Here is a 22,823-nt window from a genome sequence, read left to right on the forward strand (position 1 = left end):
AATCCATTCTGGCATGCCACCACCAATTGTGGGCACACAATCTGCAAATGGGAGAAATGGGCAAGGGCATTGGTGAGTTGGTGGCAAGCAACACGGAGTAGCTCAAACCAACAGAGACATTGCTACTGGAATGGCACGCATGACCACCGCCATCACACAGCTTTGTGCCAAAATGGAAACAACTGAGCACACAAGGCGCAGGGATGCGCGTGTGCAGAACAGGGCAATGAACCGGCTTGCCACGGCGATTTCCCAGCTATGCCGCAGAGGGGTAAACATGCAAGAGAGCCTGACACAAATCACATCGGATGTGACCAGGGGAATGGCCAGGATCACCAGTGCCATGGAGGCCCAGATCATATCAAATACTGTAGTCAATCCTGCCCTGGACGTGGCTGAGGCTGAGGACAGCAGCAGCCGCAGCAGCCCGGCTAGCGCTGTTTTAGAGCCGCGCAGGAGCACCAGGTGCTCCGCATAGGCTGTAGGCCATGCTGAAGGGGGTGAGCAGCATCCCAGTGGCACTGTGAAGCGCAGCAGAAAATGACTTTAACAGTGTGGGTGAGCCAACCTGGGGCATTTCCAGTCCCCACCTTTAAATTAATGATTTCATTTGTTGCACATCAGTGCTTGAACGTTGTGGCAACATTAAAATATTTTTTTTCACATCCATAACCCGTCTGTTCATCTGTACGCACTCAGAAATAGTTTTCAGTTATCTCCTCACGTCTGTATCTGCCATCACTTGGTGTAGACACTCCAGCAGGTTGTGTTTGTGGCACAGCAATGTCGTCGTCATGGGCCTCGTAGTCTGACAACTCCACCTCAGTGCCCTTCTTCACCGCAAGGTTGTGCAACATTGCACAGGCAGCAATTATCTTACAGCAGGTGATGGGGGTATACTGCCTTGCACCTCCACTCTTGTGCAAGCATCTGAACCTGCTTTTCCAGATGCCAAAGGTCCGTTCTACTACATTCCTTGTGCTTTTGTGGGCCCGGTTATACCTCCTTTGGCTGGGTGTTGAGGGGTTTAGGTAGGGGGTGAGTATGAATGAGCGGAGGGCATATGCACTGTCACCTAGAAGGAAAAGGCGTAAAATTACTCACATGCATACATGTACTTCACAGTGCTATTTATGTTATGGGGGTCTGACGATGTGTCTCACCTAGGAGGTATCCTTCGCCAAATTCCCCTGCCGTCAGCCGTGCATAGATGCCGCTGTTTTAAAATATGTACCTTCGATGAGAGATTTACTATGAGGGTTGATTCCCTGATGTTCCTGCTTTCTCATCGAAGGTATTAACTCCTTTGGAAGAACAGGTACTTAATAAAGGTTTGGGGTTTGTTATGACGAACAATGGAGACCCGTTTGTACTCCAATGCGAACTGAGTCAATTCTTTCGCAAACTCAAACTCCACTACTTTTTCAAACACAAATCTGATGATTTAGGAGACACCTATGACACAAACACGAGGCTGAAGGTTAAATCGAATTTTCAACCACCTACACACACAGTCCCCCCTCAGGTCTTAGCTTTTGAGAAAGCAGTAGGAGACAAGGTATCCAAATTATGGAAAACACAGGATAGGTCTTTCAAAAATATGTCAGGCCAGGAACAGAAGGCTTTGAAAAGTCTGTCGGATGACCAATTGATAACGATCAAGCCTGCCGACAAACGCGGTTCGATAGTCATTCTAAATACCACCGACTATCGCACTGAATGCCTTAGACAGTTGGGTGACAGACATGCGTACCTGCCCTTGCAGGAAGATCCCACGGAAGGTCTTATGATTAGGATCAAACATATGGTAGAAGAGGCATTGGCTGAGGGTTGGATCACTCCGAATGAAGGGTCTTTTTTGGTAACAGAGTTTCCTGTTATGCCCTACTTCTACCTTCTCCCTAAGGTACATAAGCCACAGAGACCGCAACCAGGGAGACCCATTATTTCCGGTTTGGGTTCAGCCCTGGAACCCCTCTCCACTTTCGTGGATTTCTTCTTGAGACCCATCGTGCAGAGGATGCCCACCTACCTGCAAGATACGAAGGACGTATTGAGGGTACTTCCTGAAATCGACTACGACCCCGAAAGAGACCTGTTGGTCTCCTTCGACGTGGAATCTTTGAATACCTCCATCCCCCAGGATGAAACTCTTGAAGTGGTTACATCCATCCTGGGGGAGAAAATCTGCGAAACCATCACGCCCATAACATTCATTATGGCTCTGGCTACACTGGCCATGAAAGAAAATTATTTCCGTTTCGAGGACACCATTTACCTGCAGACCTCTGGAACGAGCATGGGCAGCGTTTTCGCGCCGAGCCTAGCAAATCTATACGTGCATCATTTCGAGCAACAGCACGTACTCACACCAACCAACCCTTTTCGATCATCGATAATATGGTGGAAACACTATATCGATGATGTGTTGGTAGTGTGGAGAGGGAGTCTCGAATCAGTGAGCAAATTCCATCTTTGGTTGAATGGTAGGAATAATTTCCTCAAATTCACCTTTGAGGCACACAAAGAGAGACTGTCCTTTTTGGACCTCTCGATCTACGTGACATCTGCAGGCTTGCAGAGTCAGTTGTACAAGAAGCCTATGGCGAGAAATTCTGTACGAAAGTCATCACCCCAAATCCCTGAGGGATAATTTACCATACGTGTCCGGAGGAACTGTTCCAGTCAGGATGATTACATGATCCATGCCAATAATCTGTCTTCACAACTATTGGAGAGACATTATCCTAAACCTCTGATCAAGCGGTCTCTCAAGCGAGCGCATAATAACAATCGGGAGGCGCTCCTAGAACCACCTGTTCCTAAACCTATTACTGATAGACTCACTCTTGTGAGTACATTTAACACAAGAAGCAATAGCCCACAGAGAATCATCAGAAAGCATTGGTGTATTCTGAATCATGGCGTTGAAAAAATCGCAATGCCTTTGTTTGCCTTTAAAAGATCTACGAGTATCAGGGATCGCCTCATACACACGCGCCCTAAAGAAATCCCGAAAAGGACCTTAGGCACATTGTGGGATTACCACCTGTAGTTGGGCATCATCCCTGTGGTAATTGCTCTATCTGTCCACAAACCAAACATTCAACAGAAATAGACATAGGCACCCACAGGCCCTGGTTACAAACTCATTTTACTAACTGCAACAGCGACCACCTTATTTACTTACTGACTTGCCCTTGCTCCTACCAATACGTAGGAATGACCACCCACAAGGTGCGAATACGAATGCTGGATCATAAGAGCTCGTTCCGCTGCAAAAAATCTATGACGCAGTTAACCAAACACTTTCTTGAGAAACAGCATGGTACTGCCCCCGCCTTCATTTCCTCGCTGATAAATGAATACGTCCCCACCAGAGAGCTCCGTTCCTCTTCCAAGTCTCTCCTTCAAATCCCACGTTTCAAGCGCAAAAAGTGGGGTGGAGCCAATTTCTCTACCTTGGCTCCTACATTCTGGAACTCCCTCCCCGACCACCTTTGTTCTGCCACTCATTATGTTTCTTTCAGCAAAGACCTAAAAACTTTCCTTTTCAAACAGGCCTTCTCCGTGTAACTGGCCCATTCTTGCCCTACGACAGGTTTATTTTGCCTCAGTTGCCGGACCCTTCACTAGCGCCAAGAAACCGTACGGTGAACGTTGCGCTTTACAAATGTTTTAAATTGGAAATTGGAATCTGAATTCACATGGACGGTCTTGGAGAAGCCGTTCATACCTTCTCATGTAAAAAATGTTTCTAAATATCTATTCCTCAGAGAGCAAAAATGGATCTATAAGCTTTCTTCGGATACAGTGGGACTCAATGATCATATACCGTGGCATGTTCTGTAGTTCTTCTATATCAGATATGAAACTACAACAGATATGTAATTACTACTTGCAAGATATGGCCTTTTTTACAGAATAACTCCTGTTATAAACATATCTATAAACATGTCTATAAGACCCACTGCTTCAGCTTATCACGTTTGAGAGTACAACCTCCCAGGACATCTCTACATTTTGGGACTGATTATGATGGAGGATTTTCCGCATCCTCCGGGCCGGCGGAAGCCACCGCCGGCCCGGAGGATGCGGAAAATCCTCTGCGGACCCACCAAAGACCCACGCCAAATTAGGATGGCTGGTGGGTCCTGGTTTCAGTCCGCCGCTTTTCCGCCGTGGTTGACTTACAACCGCGGCGGAAAAGCTGTAACGTGGCTGGCGGTGTCTATCAGACACCGCCAGACACATTAGGATGGTGTAAGACAGATGCCTTTCCACGGCGGTTTTTCCGCCATGGAAAAGCATGTGTAACTTCACTGCGGGGGCCCGTTGCGGGCCCCCTAGGTGAAGGGGGGGTGGGGGGTGCACATGGGGGGTACCTATGGTACCCCCCTGCATTTGTATGCAGTAATCGGCAGGCACCACACGATGCCTGCCGCTTTCTGCATACAAATGAAATATATGCATTTTTACCATTGCGGCGGGTGCAGCTTGAAGCCGCACCCGCAGCAATGGTAAAAATAGAGGATGTGACTGCAAGGGTGGTGGTCACATCCTAATTTGACAGGAGGGAACTCCGCAGGCCATGCGGAGGTTCCCTCCTCCTCTATGGTCGCGGACGGACTCAAGTCCGTCCGCGATCATAATGAGCCCCTAAGCCTGAATCTTGTTCCACAGGTTAAAAACAGGGGTCCAGTAACTTAGTTTTCCAACCGATTACATTCACTAGAGAATCTTCTGGGGTTCAGAACTACATGTAAATGTAAATGTAAATGTATTGGCATTTATATAGCGCACTACTTACCCGTAGGGTCCCAAGGCGCTTCGACCGCTGCGAAACCCTTCCTGGCTTCCCTGAGAGATGGTCCCTTAATGGGTATCTCCAGGGTGAGACCAGGCATCCCCGGCGGTCTGGTGGGGCCGTTAGTGAAGATGAGGCAAGCTAATGCCCAGAGTTGCCGAGTGTGATCGCTGATCAGAGTGGGCACCGAGGCGAGAGAATTATCGAGTCCGCTGACCCTGGTCCAGAAACCTGCCGCGCCGGGAATCGAACCCTGGTCCCGGGCCGTCCTCTGCTCTCGGGTCTGCTGCCTCTAACCAGTGAGCCACACTACTTCACTACAAAGATGGCCGATTTCGAGTCATCCTGTAGTCCAGGTTCTAATTTTAACCGTTTCCTTTCTGTAAGCCTACTACGGGGCTATGCTAGGAATAGCTATGAGTGATTATGCATACACAGAGGATGTTTCCAAGAAACATGCCAATATCGATACAGACACCATTCGGACAAACTGCGCTTTTGGAACTACAGAACGGGCCCCGATGACGCCATTCTGTAGTCCCGTTTCCAAGTCAATGGGAAGAGATATTCTAATATCGATATAGACACCACCCTGAATAGCTGCACGTTTGGAACTACAGAACGGGCCCCGATGACGCCATTCTGTAGTCCTGCGCATTGATACGAATGCTGATCTTCGATGCTAACTGTAAGTTAGACCTTGGACAGGTTTGAAGAGTGTTTGCATGCTACCACCATTCCGCCTTTATTTGGTACTGTAACTTTGGTCATGAGGCGTTATTGTACCTCATTTTGAGCCTTGATGTAAATTGATAACAGCAAGGGTAGACACGAACGTAAAGTAGTCCCCTTCCTAGATTTTAACAAAGATACTTAAACCCACATCTCGTCTGATCGGTGCCTCCCCCAAGCTTCAGGTTAGTTTGGTGGCACCGACGGAGAGGTGAGTGTTACAGACGTAAAGCCAATTTAGCAGATGTCTAGAGAGTTGCGGCATGACTGCACTGTGGCTTTGATCAGCTGACAATATTGGTATGATTTAAAGTTAAAGTTTAGATAACTAGTGCGCAGTTGATGATGAGTATCTGTCTTCATGATATAAGACAGGTGTTTCCCTCAAACATCGGTCCTGGGGGTATTAGTTGAGTATTTGGGGTGCACTTTACCACTGTCTTTATCCTACTCTGTGGACTTTTGTGATATTCTGCACAGGGAATATAATTAGGCATCTTGATATTCTATATCAAGTATGGATTTCTGATGCTTAAACCCCTGGTTGCGTCCATTTGTTCCACAGTGCGGGGCCTCGTGTACCTGAGCACGGTCCAGGTGAGGTGAGGTCCAGTCCCCTGTCATTCTGGGTGAGCAATAAACTTTTTTCATATTATTATATGTACAAGATAAGATTAAGAGCATGTGTGGCACTTTGAATCATGCAAAAAGGTCTTGGTATCATTAAAAGTGATGTGTATACGTTTTCCTAGATCACGTTGAGTATCCAGTGACAAGGAGGATCAGTATCTGAATGTAGGTACAGGTTGTACCGTTCCAACTGGTATTATCTATATTCTTTTTCACTGATTAGTTGGGTGTTTTATTTATATTCACATACATATAACAGTAGCAACTATTTTAAGAGCAGTGGCCCTGATGGAAGCCAAGGGACGTTTTGCCCGGTAGGCAGAAACATGTTGGCCCTTTTTTCGACAGTCATTTGTTCCATACTGTCATTTGCGCTGTTCCTGTTTTTTAATTAGGGGATGTGCCTTGTTCCCATTAAAGAGTTGTTTAGACACACCACCCTATTTTATATCCACCACTTTGTCTGTATGTTGCACTGTGTTTCTATCACCTTTCACTAACCATCATAAACTGGCCAACAATTGGAGGTTCATTCCACTGTGGACCGCACCCAGTATTCACTATCTACTGTGTGGCGTGGGGTCTAGATGATCTAGGGACCCGCCAGGCCACGGTGTGGACGGCCAAATGATAGGACGGATCACTTGGTTTGTTTGATGGTTATTCACAAAGTTCCTGTACTGGATTCGGTTGACCAGTCTGTGATCGTTTTTCTACACACTATTTTTCTAGAGAGTGCCTTTCTTGCTTCCCACACATGTCTCTTTTGTTCTTCTTTGTCTGACCTTCTGAATTTATTATACGGTGACTGTAGCACCAACTGACATAGTAAAAGATTTGTCAGTATGGCCAGTAAAATGTATGGCTCATAGACCTCCTGGGTTCTTGTTTGTGTTTCATATGATCTGGTCGACCATTATTGTTGATTTCACTGATATTACCACAAACATTACGTACAGTAGGTACAAATGTATATAGTCTCCCATTCCCTGTAAAACACCAAAACAGCGTGTTTTTGAAAGTTGAATATCACCCTGATCTTCAAATGGGGCCACATTACAGCTTTGTGATTTACTAACAGGGGTCACTTTTATTTTGGTGCCCAGGCCTATTTTCTGCCCCAATCTGACCCTGCCAATGTGTGATTGTCCCTCGCTGGTCATTCTCCTGCCTGGAAACTAACTGCTTCCTTGTTTCTTTGTATCAGTCCATGGGGGACTGCAACATTGTCTACAACGCTCCAGCTGCCGCTGCCACGCATCTCCCATTAACCAGGTCGTGGGAGCTGGGGCACCACATATCCCAGCGTCCTCTACAGGTACCTACCATCAGCATCATCAGCTAAGTGCCAGGAAGCACTTAAAAATGCTCTAGGGCCTCGCTAGTCATTCTCCTGCCTGGAAATTACCTGCTTCCTTGTTTCTTTGTATCAGTCCTTGGGGGACTGCAACGTTGTCTACACCGCTCCTACTGCAGCTGCCACGCATCTCCCTTGTTCACCAGGTCGCGGGTGCTGGGGGACTACATATCCCAGCGACCTCTACAGGTGCCTACCATCAGCGTCATCAGTTAAGTGCCAGGAGGCACTTAAAAACGCTCTAGGGCTCCTGCAGCGCGGGTCCGTCGCTGGTCATTCTTCTGTCTGGAAACTACCTGCTTCCTTGTTTCTTTGTATCAGTCCTTGGGGGACTGCAACGTTGTCTACACCGCTCCCGTGCATCTCCCGTTAACCAGGTCATGGGTGCTGGGGGACTACATATCGTAGCGTCCTCTACTGGCGCCTACCATCAGCGTCATCAGCTAAGCGCCAGGAGAAGCTTAAAATTGCTCTTGGACTCCCGCAGAGCGGGACGTGGGCGGGCGTGCTCAGGTGCTGCCCGGGCGAATCCCGGGCCAAGGGTGGGCCCGTCTGTGACTGTCAATGGCTGGAAGAGGCTGGGTTGGGCCATCCCTCTAACATTTTCATTTGAATCTAAGTACGCCTGTGTAATTGACTTTGGACATACGGGGGTCTTTCTCCCATGTTGCAAGGAGTGACTGGTCGAGGGATTGAGTTGTCATTAATGCTAATTACCTACTTGGCAAACTGTTTAGATTTATACCTTAGGATATGAGCAAAGCTATACGCAAGGGGGGCAGGATCAGGAGTGGTGGGTACCCTAGATGCCTTTCTCTTACGGGCCGCATCCGTGTTAATAAACGAGATCGAGCTAACAGAACGGAGGCTTTCATTAGACCCATCACATGCATTCGTAGGGCATGTTCCGGTGCCAGCGTCTTCAGTCAATGTAGCCATGAGACTCCAACCCTCTCCTGGGATCGTAGCTAGTCCACAGCTGGGTACCCCCCATTCTTGCCAAGTGGTCAACACGTCTTGTTCAACCCCACCCTCCCCCTCCAACATGCATACCAGGCAGCAAAAGTTATCGCAAGCCCCTAAAGTAAACGACCACACTAAGAAAAGGAAAGCGCGTAGTGCCCCCAAAGCTAGTCATCAGGTTTCAAAGCAGGCAAAGAGTAGGAATGTAGCATCTGGGACGAGAGGTCTAAAGTTCCAACCACCGACACTGGTAACATTAAGGGGGGGTGAGATTACCTCTGATCTACCTGCTTCGGCGAACGGACATCCTGATCCCTTAAGGGCTTATGTTGATCTTTTAAAACAACTGGAAGAAAAGCTTCTAGCCCTGATCAATCCTGTTATGTCCAAATTAGAAGCAACCGACCAGAGATTGAGTAATATTGAGCAGTATATATCTAAGGGCCAACCTGCCCAACCTGGGAACAGACAAACGAAAGACTTAGCCATTAGTGAGACGAGAACCTTATCTAGATCACCACGTCTTGATGTGGTCCACCCTTCGTCATTACGGCAATCCCTCCAAATCCTTCCACATCACATGCACCGATTGGTAGGAAAGGGCCCAGTAGAGAGACTACAGGGATTGGGAGGGGTTTCACTGGCAGTTGACATCTTCCACCCGAGGCGACTCCCCACACCATTATACTAGCAAATGTCCCGAAACTCCAACCTCCAGAAAAGGAACATTGGTCCTCACTCAAGAACAAGGCCCTTCACTTTTTGAATACTAAAACAGGGCTTGGGAACCACTTCTTTGCAGAGTTTAAGATGGTGAGAAGGGTTGCTTAGGTAGGACATTCTGACAAAGGTTTGGATGGTGACTGCGTAGTTTTAAGTTTCAGGTCTCCGAACATGGTACGGATTGGGCAGCCCCCTTTAGGGCTAGCACAGAGGCTATCAGTGTTCTCCCGTTGGGATACTTTTATCCATCTGGTATATATTCCAGGGTTGCAAGGGAGAGGACAATCTTGAATCCGCTAAGGCCAAATAACAGTGCAGTCCCGACCTCCAATAGAGTTGAGGTGCTTAGCACGCTGGAGGAAAACGATTGACTGTATTAAAAAATTGACTCCAATACTCCTGGGGAAAGCGCAACCAAGGGTTCAAGAGACAATAAAAATATATTATCAAGAATTACCAGAATCAAGGGAGACCTCCGCTATTATTAACCGATGTACCAGAGGGCCCAAACAACTGGGAAGATCGATCAGGGGTGGCCCACAGTGTAAACAAGGCCATAACGAAAGCTGTATGCTTAGTGCCGGGATAAACTGTTTCCAGTGTAATCCCTGGTCTTAACCGGCTTCACCAAAGCAGTAATCCTAGCCCTGGTCACATAAAATTGTCTTTGGTTTCATGGAATATTGCCAGGCTAAAAAGTAAATTAACATCACTTGATTGGCTTTCTTTTATTGACAAAAATGATGTCATAATATTTCAGGAATCGTGGTCAGTGGAGCCGGAGATTAGGCAAGGCTATTTAAACTTTTTCAAGCCTGCCATTCCCGGCCAGTGGGGTAGACCAATAGGGGGCTTAACCATCTGGGTGAGTCAGGATGACAGCTAGAAAGTTAAACAGATGGACTCTGAGAGTAGTAATATTTTAATAATCAAAATCCAAATCCTAGAGATTAAGGACCTCTTTATTTTTAATATCTATGCGAGAGGGAAGCCTGGGGGCAAAGCTTAGGACATTGTTGGATTCTTATCTTGATCATTACAATAGAATGGGGAACATCTTAGTAGCTGGATATTTCTATTGCCACTTCGAACCTCTAGATAGCAATGATGTAGATCTTGCAATTGAGGAAGACCTTTCTTGGGATGTTCTGCAACTATCCCTACCTCCTATTAAAAAGTGGGCGGAAGCTGCACTGCCGCTTAAAGTATAATGCCTAGAACATGGGTTAAGGGCAGTGAATGGGAGAACGAAATCTGACAAGCAGGGTGCTCCCACATTCAACAGTGGATTGCGCAGTAGTCGCATAGACTATATACTTTTTAACAAGGAAAACTGGTCCTTTCTCAAGGATATGGTCGTTATGGAAAGGGTGGAAAGTGATCATAATCCCCTGGTGTTGTCTCTTCACTTCCAAGGAAGTTACGCTCCAGAAGTTAGTTCATTGGGTACTGAAATACACCTTAGCAACGATACCAGGAGAGTAAAATGGTCGAACTGCCTTAACAAAGAGAATCATTTAGTTGCTCTGAGCGAGTTCGTTTCGGAGGCTACAGTAGATCTCCAAAACTGTCTTACGCAACAGGACATGGTGTCTAAAGTTATTCCTATCCATATCAAACTTTTTAATAAGCTCAAGGGCTTTTTTACAACTAATGTACAAAATCCGATGAATAGGGCCAAACTAGGGGTGGAAACATGGTATGGTAAATCTTGGAGGGAAGCATACAAAGCATTAGCCAGGGCGATAAGAACTAAAAACAGGGAAACGGCGAGGGTGGAAAGTGCAACACAAGGCAAAAAGGGAATGGGATGAGCAGTATTGGATTAAGCTGTACCATGCCAGCAAAGATAGGAACATGGTTGCATTTTGGAAACTGGTTAAATGGGGCAAGGGGAAGCCTAGTGAACCACCATCTAACCATGTAGCACCAGAGTTGTGGGTGTCGTACTTTATGACTCAGTTTGCTTCCCCAGTTCGAGATTCTGAGCTGTCCCTTGGTCTCCCCAATATCTCTATAGACACCGCACCCTTACATTTCACCAAGCTACAGGTCGACAGAGCACTTAACATGGTTCCGAAGGGTAGAATGCCCGGGTTGGACTGTGTACCAGCTGACCTGTTTTTATTCGATAAGGAAGTATGGGTGACTTACATCCAGTCCCTGGCTAATGCTATTGAAAAAGGCTCCCCTATACCTGACTCATGGAAGGGTGCCGAGATTGTCCCGATTTTTAAAAAAGGGGATTGTTAAGATCCTGGATATTACAGCCCCATAAGTTTAATTGATTGTATCCAAAAGGTGACTGCTAGGCTCGTGTTGAGCATAATACATGGCTGGTTCGATGAGTTCGATATCCTGTCTCCTTTACAGGCTGGGTTCCGCTCACACATGAGCACTATCGATCAGGTTTTTACATTTGTTTTAATTTACTGGCGTGCGGTATTCCTCAGAGGCGGCACGCTGTATGCCGCATTTGTAGACCTTAAGTCGGCATTCGACTTAGTACCGCGTGCCAAGATGTGGAGTGTTTTTGCCGAACAGAGCAGCCCCCTTGATCTATTGGCTTTTTTAATTAAACTCATTGATGCGAATTTCGCACAAGTTCGTTGGGGACAGCAAGGGAGAGTAACTGATAGATTTACTATCGTTAGAGGGGTTCATCAAGGTTGTGTACTTGCACCAACACTCTTTTCCTTGTATGTCAATAGGGTGATTGAGTATTTTACTAATCATCCTACTGATGCCCCTATACTTGACGGCAGGAAGATTCCTCTGCTAATGTTTGCAGATGACACCCTGTTAATTTCCAAAACGCAACAAGGTCTCCAGAAGGCTATTCTGAGATTTGATGTGTTCTGAAAGGACCATGGTCTTATTATTAATGTGACCAAGACAAAGTTCATGGTGTTACATAAGCATAAGTCTGTAAGAGGGAGGGTGGTTATGAACGAAGTTACGCTAGAGCAGACCCAAGTCTTTTCCTACCTCGGTATAACCCTAGGTTTCAAACTAGACTGGAAACCTCATACTAATCGGTTGGCTATCAAACATGCACAATTAGCTGGTGCCTTAATAAAGGAACAACTCCTCTTATTCACAAAACCGATTGCCCCTGTGCTTAAAATTTATAACACAAAAATGAGTGTGTCAGTCCTGTATGGGGCAGAACTCTGGGGGTTCAGTAACTTAGCAGCACTGACGAGCTCCCAAAACAAGTTTGTGAGGGGAATAACTGGCCTCGCTCCTTCTACGCCACTATTGCCCCTCTTTTATGATTTGGGATGCCAACGCATAGAGGATGTGGCACATTATAGACCTGTGGCCTACTGGAGGAGGCTGTGGGTCACCCCAGAGCTCTCCCAGTACGCTCAGGTTTTTCTTGAGGTAAGAGATGTCAATAGTGTATGCAAAATTTCATGGATGAAAGAGGCTAAGGCAACCTATAACGCAATGGGTCTAAATTCCCTGTGGGAGAACCCCGCAGCTAATGTTTTTCTGCCTAGGAAGGCCTTTAAGGAGTAATACTGGAACATGGTCTCCATGAAACGTTTTAGGATTTTTACCAGTCCCTCTCTAACAAGAGATTTCCTGAAGATCAAACATGATAATGCTTATGAAGGGTACTGGGATTTTATTACGCTTTCCTGCGATAGAAAACGGTACCACCAATTTAGGGTGGGAACACTTCCAGTTGATTCATTTACCGGTAAATGACGCGCCAAGGCTAGCACGAGATGTCCATTTTGTTCGTCACAGTCGGAAAGTATAGCACACATTAAGTTTATTTGCCTAGTGTACAAAGATCCGAGGCACACCTGGTTGAAGCCCATTTGCCTGTTGAAGGGCATCAAAACTGGCAAAGAGGCGCTAAGGATACTAAAAACAGATTGTACAGAATCTATAGCCATTGCTGTTGCCAAATTTTTACCCTGGATGTGGGCAATCCGTTCACATAAGCTAAGCCTGATATCAAAGCTTTTTATTATAAACATCAATCTAGCCATATCAGTTCTGTGGTATTCACTGCACTATCGGTTGGGATTTTAGACTAAATTATTGTGTATATGGATGGAGTAGCTTGTTGATTCATTTTCCTGCTGTGTAAGTCTTGTTATTCTTATGAGAATGGAATGTCCAATCTTTTTTAATGTATTGTCTTTTATGTAAATGTAAATGTACAGGGATTTATATAGCGCAAATCACCAAGCGGTTTCTAAGCGCTTGCTTAGGGAACCCGTCCTGGTATTCCACTGTGAGATAACCCCGGCAGGGTATCCGCAAGGTGAAAGCCAGGCATCCCGCCGCGAGGGGCCGTTGTGGAGATTAAGCAAGCTATAGCCAAGAGTCGCAGAGTGTAAATCCGTGAATCGAGTAGGCAACGGAGCGAGAATTGTTGAGTCCTTGGACAATTTAGGACTCAAGACCCCACCGAGCCGGGAATTGAACCCTGGTCCCGGGCTGACATCTGCTTCCAGGTCTGCCTCCTCTAACCAGTGAGCCACACTTTTCCACTATGATATGTGAATCGAAATAAAGACTTTTTGAATTGAATTAAATTGATTGTCAAGCCTCAACTGAATTGAGCTAGCCACAAACTTCCTTTTGGGGAGAAAAAACAAAGATGGTCATTAAAGTCCCCTGCTCATAGTACATATATCTCTGTGTCACCTGTATAACATAATCTCTTCTGGTCTCTTTCAGGGACTTCAAAGACACAAATTCCATCTTGATTAAAAAGATTATTATAGTAGTTTACAATACCAACTAAAAACCCTTTAAGGCCAAAATTCCAATTATCCGGTAATGGAAACAACAAAGATGTTTGAAAACCACTTTACCTGGTATAAGAGTGGAGACAGACAACCTTTGACAAGCCCTGTTCTAGAAGGCTCTGCAGGTGTGTGATAAGTCACATAACTGGTAAATGTGTACTTGTTATAGCTTGCGTCTCTTGGCAGAAGTTACAGAGAATCACTCTATGAGACTAAGCCAGTCCTGATTGTTCAATTTACCTTTGAGATCAGCCTTGTTCCAACCTTGTTTGACCAGTTTTCAGGCTTTAACAGGGCCTTCTATCTGGTAGGATCTATTTTCCTCCTGCCTCCACAGGTACTCTACTGGTGAGCTTAGTATGTAGGCTACTATTCCTAGAGTCATCCCCCGAATATTCTTTGGAAATATTTCTAAATTTTGGACAGCCATTAACTTTAACTGTTTTTTCAGCCATCCCACCTCTGTCAGGGTAGACTGTTAAAGCATTAAAAAAAATAACTGTGAGCCAGTCATTCCACATTGGCAAAGGCATTTAGGTGTAAAGTGATTCCTAATGTCAATGTTTTAACACTCAGTTGCAAACTTATATGAGGCATTCTCAAGTAACACATAATCCTTTCTGGCAGAGCCGGGTGGTTTATAAGAATAAGCCAGATGGACTGATCTGATTTAAGTTAAGGTTTATACTCTGAATTATTTTAGACAATACAAATGCTACTTACCTAATTGACCAAAAATGTAAAACAACACAGTCTTCCCTGAATGCTTTCCCGCCTCCCTAAAATCTTTTATGTGGCCTGGCCTGTTACCTATCACGTGCATTGCTTTATTTTTTAGGTTTCCTCAGTTTTCTCTGTGTGGGTGCAATGGATGTAACGTTTTACAGTGCCAATTTACTGGGAGTGGCTACGGGAAGTGGATCTGAGAAGTTGGTGTGATCATTATAGCGACAGCTATTCTCCAGGGTTTTACTGGATCTATATTTAATGGGAATCCCCTGGCTTCTTGGAGAAATGCCCCTTTGTTAACATGTGGTATAGATATCATAGGATGTCTGTAGCCACCCTTACCAGATTCAAACCTCTGGCAGCTCTTTCCGTTAATTTAATTGTCAGACCCTACTGTTAAATAATCATTGTTTGAGATCAATTGTCGTTTGACCAATTTGATTTCTTCAACCATCTCATAACATTAGGACACAGTAGATTCTATTTCTCTAAACAATGATTACTCATATTATCCATTATATCAAAAACCCTCCCTTCAACAGTAGAGATAAACACTTGACCTTTATCAATAATGACAGATTTAAAATAAAGATATATTTTTAATTTACCGCAAAACTTCATCTGTAATATACGGAGATCTCAGGAACAATTGCAGAGTCGCCCATGGTAAATCATAGGAAAATCTTAAAAGGTGTATTAAACTCCAAAAACATATTTTAAATATTTTCATAATAAATATTAGTGTAAATGCAGTTTATATATATTTTTTAAATACAGACCAAATAAAGGAACTGCTAGAGTACCACTGACTTTGAGTTACATTTTTAAATTAAGCAGATATAATAAATTAAAAGAAAATCATTTATCGGAAGTTTAAATTAAAAATGTATTCCCACTTAAACTGACACATTGTTTTTATTATTACAAATTAATAGTTATTTAAATTGTGGTGCATCATTTATTAGGTTATTTTATCATATTTTAATCAAATGTATTCTTACATTAGCATTTTAATTCAATAAACGGTTATTAAACTTTGTATAATTAAATTTCAAATGTGTACTATTATATTTATTTTAGTTTAGACTTATTGATATTTTTAACAATTTCAACTACTTTAATTTAATGTAGCATTATTTCCCAGGGAGCTTTATTTCAAGTCCATAATTCCATTATTTTCTATAGGGAGTTGTACTACCAGAGTTTGGCTATGTGTGGTGCTAGTGTTTCTGAGTTGGAGTACTTTTTTACTGTTTTGTATCTCTTTTTGGCTGCAGTAATTGTGGAAGTGCAGTTTGTGTATAGCTATAGGCTTACTCTTACGTATATGGGTTGATGTCCCTGCCTAAACCCTTCCCTAACCCTCATTGGCCCTCTTTCATATTATTCCAACTCCTCCGTAATCCCGCCCCTTTATTCATATTTATTTTTCAACCACTTTCCTCTGTTCCTTCCACATTTACTATTATAGTGCATACTTCCATGAGTATAAACTCCGCATTTGAGATGGAGATCTCAATACAGATATGTGCGGGAGAGACGGAGGCATAAATACAGCGGTTAGGTTTGTGAAAAGCATTTTGTAAAACTAAAAAGTACTACAAAATACAGATTATGAATATCTCTAATTTAATTTAAAATGCCTAAATATTCATTTATTTAACATTAGGTCTGATTGTGTGTCATTTATTCCCCCACCTCAATTGCTTTCTATGGAAGTGTTTTGCAGCACAGGTCAGTGGCCATGTGTGGTTCTTGATTTACATTAAGGATGGGTTGGATAGCATTTACATTTGTTTTAACATCTTTAGGGCAGTAGTATCTTTAGAGGTGTTGTTTATGAATTGCAATCGCCTTAACCATCTGTGGGGGTTTGTATGTATTAGTTCCTCCCTAACCCTTCCTTAAATTTGTCTGAATCCTTCCAATTTAGTATTTTCCATTTTCCAGTCAATCTTACTTGTTCCTCCCACATTTACCATGTAAAAGTTTTCCTTTTTATGTAGAGATCTGTGCCACTTTAGAGGAGATCTCTACACAGAAAAGATAGGAAGGTCCACCTGTAGATTTATGAGTAGCATTTTGTAGTCCATCAAAGTACTGTTTAAATACTCCTTTACATACCACAAATGCTGTTTGTGAATAGGTCCCCATATTTCCAGATCCCTATGTTATTGGTGGTGGATTTTTTTGCCAAACGTTTTTGAACAATACAATGGGAACACTTTTCAGCAAAAGTAATGTTGAGCAAAAATGTTGTGGCCCATTATGTTTGTTTTGCAATAAACAAACTCAAAAGTAAGGGGTTATTTTTGCAAAATAACCACATCAATGACCCTTAGATGCAAATAGCTTTCTACCTGAGCATGAGGGCCATTAATGATTTATCTTGAATACATATGTACAATGCAAATCTGTGGTTTTCATTAATGATCATGCAGTCAAATGCTGTGCTAACAACAGTACCTACCCCGGCTTGGGATGAAATGGGCAAACCCCTAACTTTTTTAAAGAAAGACAGGCAGGATCCCTCCTGGTATAGGTCAAATTAATGTTTGAGGCACACTACAAGTCCTACATCATGGCTCTTAGGAATGGATGGAAAGGTGAAATTGAAGGGAATCTTGGCATAGTTTGAGTTCATTGGCACTGTGAACCATTGCATGAAGGCACACCTAGTTCATTTAATGAATGAGATACTGAAGAAACCCATTTTTGTATAGCCTAAACCTTGCGTAGATGTTTGATCTAATATCCCATTATAAAATATGGAATTTTAAGAGTGTCGGATTGAAGCAATTAAAACCCTTCACAGGAGGCCAGGTGGAGAGTTGATCTAAGGGGCCTGTTTATGGGCATTTTTAAGTCATGCCAGGCTCTGCCCAGATGTATTGACATCACCTTCCGTTGCATTTTCCTGGGGCAACCATGGATTCACAGCAAATCCTAGGGGAGAATATCCAGTTGTGGCATTTTACAGCAAAAGGTTAACATACATTTGCAACAAATACAGGTGTTCTGAAGGGGTACTAATGAAATATGACATTGCATTTGTTTGTATCAATTACGTCTTAACTCTGCAAGGGGTGTTCCAATTATCCTCAATAAATTTCGAACAAGTGGTGGCAAAATAGTAAACTATTCAACATAACATCACTTAACTTTGGGTGAAGAACATAGAGAGTTATTAAGAGCACTGTGGGTGGTCTTTTAGACCACCATATCAGCATAGGCCCTCACCTTCACCTTCCAGATGAAGGTCAATCCATCTTTTTGAATAATCTGCAACGGTCTGGCAGGGATCCTTTTAAAGAAAGGGCTTCTATTGGTACACCATAAGCACTCAAATCAAACAGAATACTGGGTGGGACACTATGTAAAACACCCAGTGAGATCTGCTCACTACCTTTGGGTTTTAAATATAATTGGCCCACAGATTCGTTCTTGTATGTGTGCGTGTGGTGTATGAAGCTCGGAGCAACCTAACAATTCTTGCACAATTTGTTTCAACTTGCCCTTTCTTCACATTTTTTTGTGCTTGAATTAGGAAACACAATATACTGATAACGGTATTGATCATATATGTTGAGTAGATAAGATGCGTATTTGTGACTTGGTGCTTGGAGAATAAGAACTATTATTATTATTATTATTAGTGGTAGTAGTATTAGTAATAGTAGTAGTAGTAGTATTAATATCATCATTATTTTTGTCATCAGTTAATAGGTCAACAGAACTAATTTTAGCAACCTCAGAAACAAAGGATGCTGAGTTCGTTCTGATGAGATTCAAATTTGTGCACCCGCCTAAGCTCCCTGTTGTTGGGTTGCCAGGAAACAGGCCTGGCGGATTTCAGGGCCCACAGGCAATAATGACGCGAACACTGGGTTATAGTTTTGGCCCTGAACCACAAGGCCATCCCCGGGTCCCATTTATTATCTTCTAACCACTTGCACTCCTGGAATTCACCGCTTCTCCAATTAGGAGGGTCCTTACTGTTATACACCCCTCCAACCGTATCGTAGGGGGCACGTTTGCAGTCATGGCCTCCTTCTGCGTGTTATATGTGTATGGTTGTCCTGCCTCCACAACTGATTTTCCCAGCTTGTGGAGGGCTGCACCTCCTAGATGTGGAAGCAGAGGGCGCTGATGGTCAGCTTTCAATGCCACAGCTGCGAAGTAAGTCTCAAGCTGTTCCAACAAGATAGTGGTCCATCAATTAAAAAAGGTTCAATGGGGGCCACAGTAGACATGATGTGTGCCAGGCACTGTATGCACTTTGCTTGGGACGACGTGCCCCTGCTGACATTGGGCGGTTGCTGTTAGGCTTAAGCGTGATTCTGGTGCTCTAGATGTAGATCCTCAGAGGTGGAAAATGGCCTCTGGTGTGTGTATCCTTTTTTATGTCTTTCTATTTTTCCCAGTTACTCCTTCTCTTGTCCTCTTACTTGACTTGCAGGGATTGAGGGTCGCTCTGCCTCTGCTAAAGAAGGCAGGCATGCAGCTCTGGGCCAAGTGCGGCTGAGGTGACACTATTTCTTTTTCTTTTTATGTAGTTTTTTTTTGTTTGCCCTATCTCTTCCTGCCGGGTGAGGTTGATTTTTGCCTCCCTTGCTCCTTCTCTTTTTTTTTGTTGCTGAGCCTCCTGATCCGCCGGCCTCTCAGCTGGTAGGCAGCGCGTGGTCCGTGGGCTGCCCTCACTGTGAGCTGGCCAGGAGTCAAGTAGCATGATGTGGGACTGGGCTTCAGGACTGCCCTGGTCGCCAGTTCTTGGGTTGTCGGGAAACAGGCCTGGTGGATTTCAAGGCCCACAAGCAATATTGACGCATACACTGGGTTATAGTTACGGTCCTGAACCACAAAGCCGTCCTCCGGGTCCCATTTATTATCTTCTAACCCCTCCCACTCCTGGCATCCACCACTCCTCCAATTGGGAGGGTCCCTACTGTGATACACCCCTCCGACTTTATTGTAGGTGGAACAGCCCACCAACATAACACCTGTAAGCATGAGTCATTCCTAACAGGTACCCTTTGTGGAACTAAGTATTTTTCAACCATGACTAAAATGCAGAGCATGGGTCCTCTTTTTTTTAATCAAACTTGTATTGTTTTCAATTAGACCCAGGTGTCTGTCACCAAAGAAGACAAATAGACATTCAATGACGACAATTTGTAATGCTCTGATCATGCATATAGCCTCCAACCGGTCATGACTCGGTATTTTTGACCTTCCCAATGGGTATTAGAAAAACTCCAAGGTTAAAAATGTTAAGTCAATGAGAGCATCTAAGGTCCTTAGACGTTCATTCCTCCAAAGGGAAGAGTGACGTACGGGTGACGCAAGGGGCTGGGAAATAAGCCCCTTTGTGGGTATAATATCTTACTTTTAAAGGCGATATGTGAATTGTAGGAAAAATATACTACTCCACTAATAAATGCAATACTAATGTATGCTTGTTGTGCTGAATATTTTATTAAAAACATGAAGTGTTGCGGTAAACAATTTCCACTGAGAGACATCGTTTCTGCTTGCATAACAAGAAGAAAATAGTTTTTCTTTCCGGCATACAGAAGGATTGTGCAAAATTTAGCAAATTCAGTTCCAATATTTCTGGTACTTACTTTCAATTGGATTCCAGAACTTAATTATTTAATTGCATCTTTCATTTGTGAAAATTAGGCTAAAATCACGTTGGTTCATTGCTTAATAAGAAAAACACGTAGTAAAAAATAAATTTGATTCATTGTCGTTCAGGCACAAACCCTACCTTCTACACAGCACTCCTACCCTTGGGGAATGGAAGGAGTACCTGAAAATATAAGTTTGAGGTAAGGTTCAGTGTTGAAGGACGGGTGAGCGACAGTCACCTCGAGCATTGGGGATGCGGGTAGTTCTAATCCGCAGTTTGAGGATGTAGGGATGGGGGAGTTTTGGTTGGGGCAATGGGACATAAATGTGTGCAATACAAAGCTAGCTGAAAGTGTGCTCCAAATAATCAGGCATGGAATAGGCCGACATATATTTATGCTTGCCCTACCTGTGCATATGGTAACACTGTCTCCTTTAATGGCAAAAAGGTGCATCAGCCACACATGTGGTATCTCTGCTACTGTAAGATTGAATGCCATGGTTCAATGTGATATGGCATTTTTACCCTCTCGACTTCAACTTGACAATTCCCCACAAGGCCCTCTACTTTCTGTTTATTTAACCCCTTCGAAGCTAATGACGAGCTGGGCTCGTCATGGCGCTTACCTGCCGCGTGCGGATGACAAGGCCAGCTCGTCATGAATTATGGTGATTTTGGTTTTTCAGTGCAGGACGGGAAAACGCCTAGCAGCCATGTGGTTAAATACATTCCTTACACAGGTTTACCTGAATCTCACCAACACTGGTTAGTTGTGCCTTCTACTCTTTTGGTATCCCTTTAAATCCTTTACTGAGGCATGTATAGATGTCCTTGTCTTACATCACAACGGCATCCTGGTTGACCCTGAGACCTCTTTTTGAGGACTGTCCTGAGTTTGTCCTTGGATTGCATCTTGATCTTATGTGGGTCGCATCAATAGTCCTTTATTCTAGATCATTGATTGTTTTTCTAGGGTTGCAATGTCACAGCTTCTAGATGAAGCACAAAGAACATCTATAGATGTGTCCGTAGCGCCCTTGGGCTATACCTTTGATCTGTCTCTCGGTGGGCAAATACATCTTCTATTCATGTGTCAATGGATTGTCCAAGGTGGTACTGTCACCCTTATGTTAGGAACTTATAAACCCATCCACTCATGATGTCTGTGAATGTCTTCATGTGTGCCTTCTCTATCTTGAGTGGAACCCACAGATGCATACAGGAAGGCACCAATCCCTCAGATTGCACCAGCACACTAGAAGGAACAGGCTACTACTCTCACAGATCATGTGCTTTGTTAATTAACATGTTAAAAAGGCCCTGGCAAAATTTCAATTGCATTTCATTGCATTTTGCATTATGTTTTTAATGTGAAGTCACATGAAATCATGCCATTACCCCACACCGCATAACTAGAAGATGTTCGGGTAAACAAAACCTATGGGGGAGCTTGAGAAGAACGTCAACATATAAAACCTGAGAGACTCTTGTTCACAACACTTGTGTTTTTTGCAATATTTCTTTTAGCTCGAAGTGCATTTCTGACACGCAGATTCACTTAGCACTAAAAAAAATTGCAGAATTCCAGATTTGCATTTTGTACATTTCGCTTCCTTTTCCTGAAATTTCGTCGAATTACTCAAAAGCAAATTTTGCACACCGTTAACATGCAAATGCATGAAAGGTGCACTAACCGTCTCAAATAGCTCTATGCACTTCTCTACGCATACCAACATCACAGCAAATGTATGATCTTTGACCCACGACCAGATGATGTCAGGACCTTACATGCCCCATCAGACTCTTCCCACATAGGTCACTCTACAACCACACACATTGACTAGCACGCATTCAGCTCCTTCTGCAATCACTGCAGATAGTGAGAGCGCTAAATTGCAACATTAGTGGCTGTTGCATGTTATACGAATTCAAAATAACATAACTGGCGTAAATAAAGCGTGACACAGGGAGAGTTTTAAACCCAAGAGTACTCACGAGCTCTGGCTTTCAGTCTGTAATGGCGCTCCAAGACAACAGTCTGTGCTTTGCTCCTCTCTGGCTGACTGCTGGAAGGAGCGTCAAAGAATGATTAAAACGCTACTTATGTTTATCATAAATGCTAGGAGATTGGGGAGACGCGGATGTGGAAAAAAAATCAGTTTTGTCAAAATGTAATGCATATCTGGTAAACCAGGAAATATGTCCTCGGTTCTTCTCCACAGACAATACCTGGCCCCGTGACCTGAGATTAGAAGACGACATTGTTTTTGATAAGAAGGACATTTTTAAAAAACAGAGCGGATGTTTGTGCACGTTGCTTGCGAGTATTTGTAATCTTGAAACAGGCCAAAGGAGGCTAGCACAGCTCGTGATAACAGTGTGAGCCTAAAAGCAACATGGTATATACTGTGGCAAACAACATGGCTGACTGTGTCCGGACCACTTGTTTGTTATTCTCAAAGCCTGGCTCCATCT

At 43.8% G+C, this 22,823-nt stretch overlaps 1 protein-coding gene across 1 annotated transcript in view; it reads right to left on the bottom strand.

Annotated features, from left to right (window-relative positions):
- Nucleotides 1–22,475, bottom strand: part of LOC147711695 (pulmonary surfactant-associated protein D-like) — a 147,845-nt gene extending 125,370 nt beyond the window's left edge. Inside the window, exon 1 of the mRNA XM_086922412.1 lies at nt 22,344–22,475. The gene's annotated coding sequence lies outside the window, so the exon portion shown is untranslated. The remainder of the gene's footprint in view (nt 1–22,343) is intronic.
- Between the last annotated feature and the right edge of the window lie 348 nt (nt 22,476–22,823).

This window comes from Lissotriton vulgaris, chromosome 5, assembly GCF_964263255.1.
Source record: "Lissotriton vulgaris chromosome 5, aLisVul1.2, whole genome shotgun sequence".
Lineage (NCBI taxonomy): Eukaryota > Metazoa > Chordata > Amphibia > Caudata > Salamandridae > Lissotriton > Lissotriton vulgaris.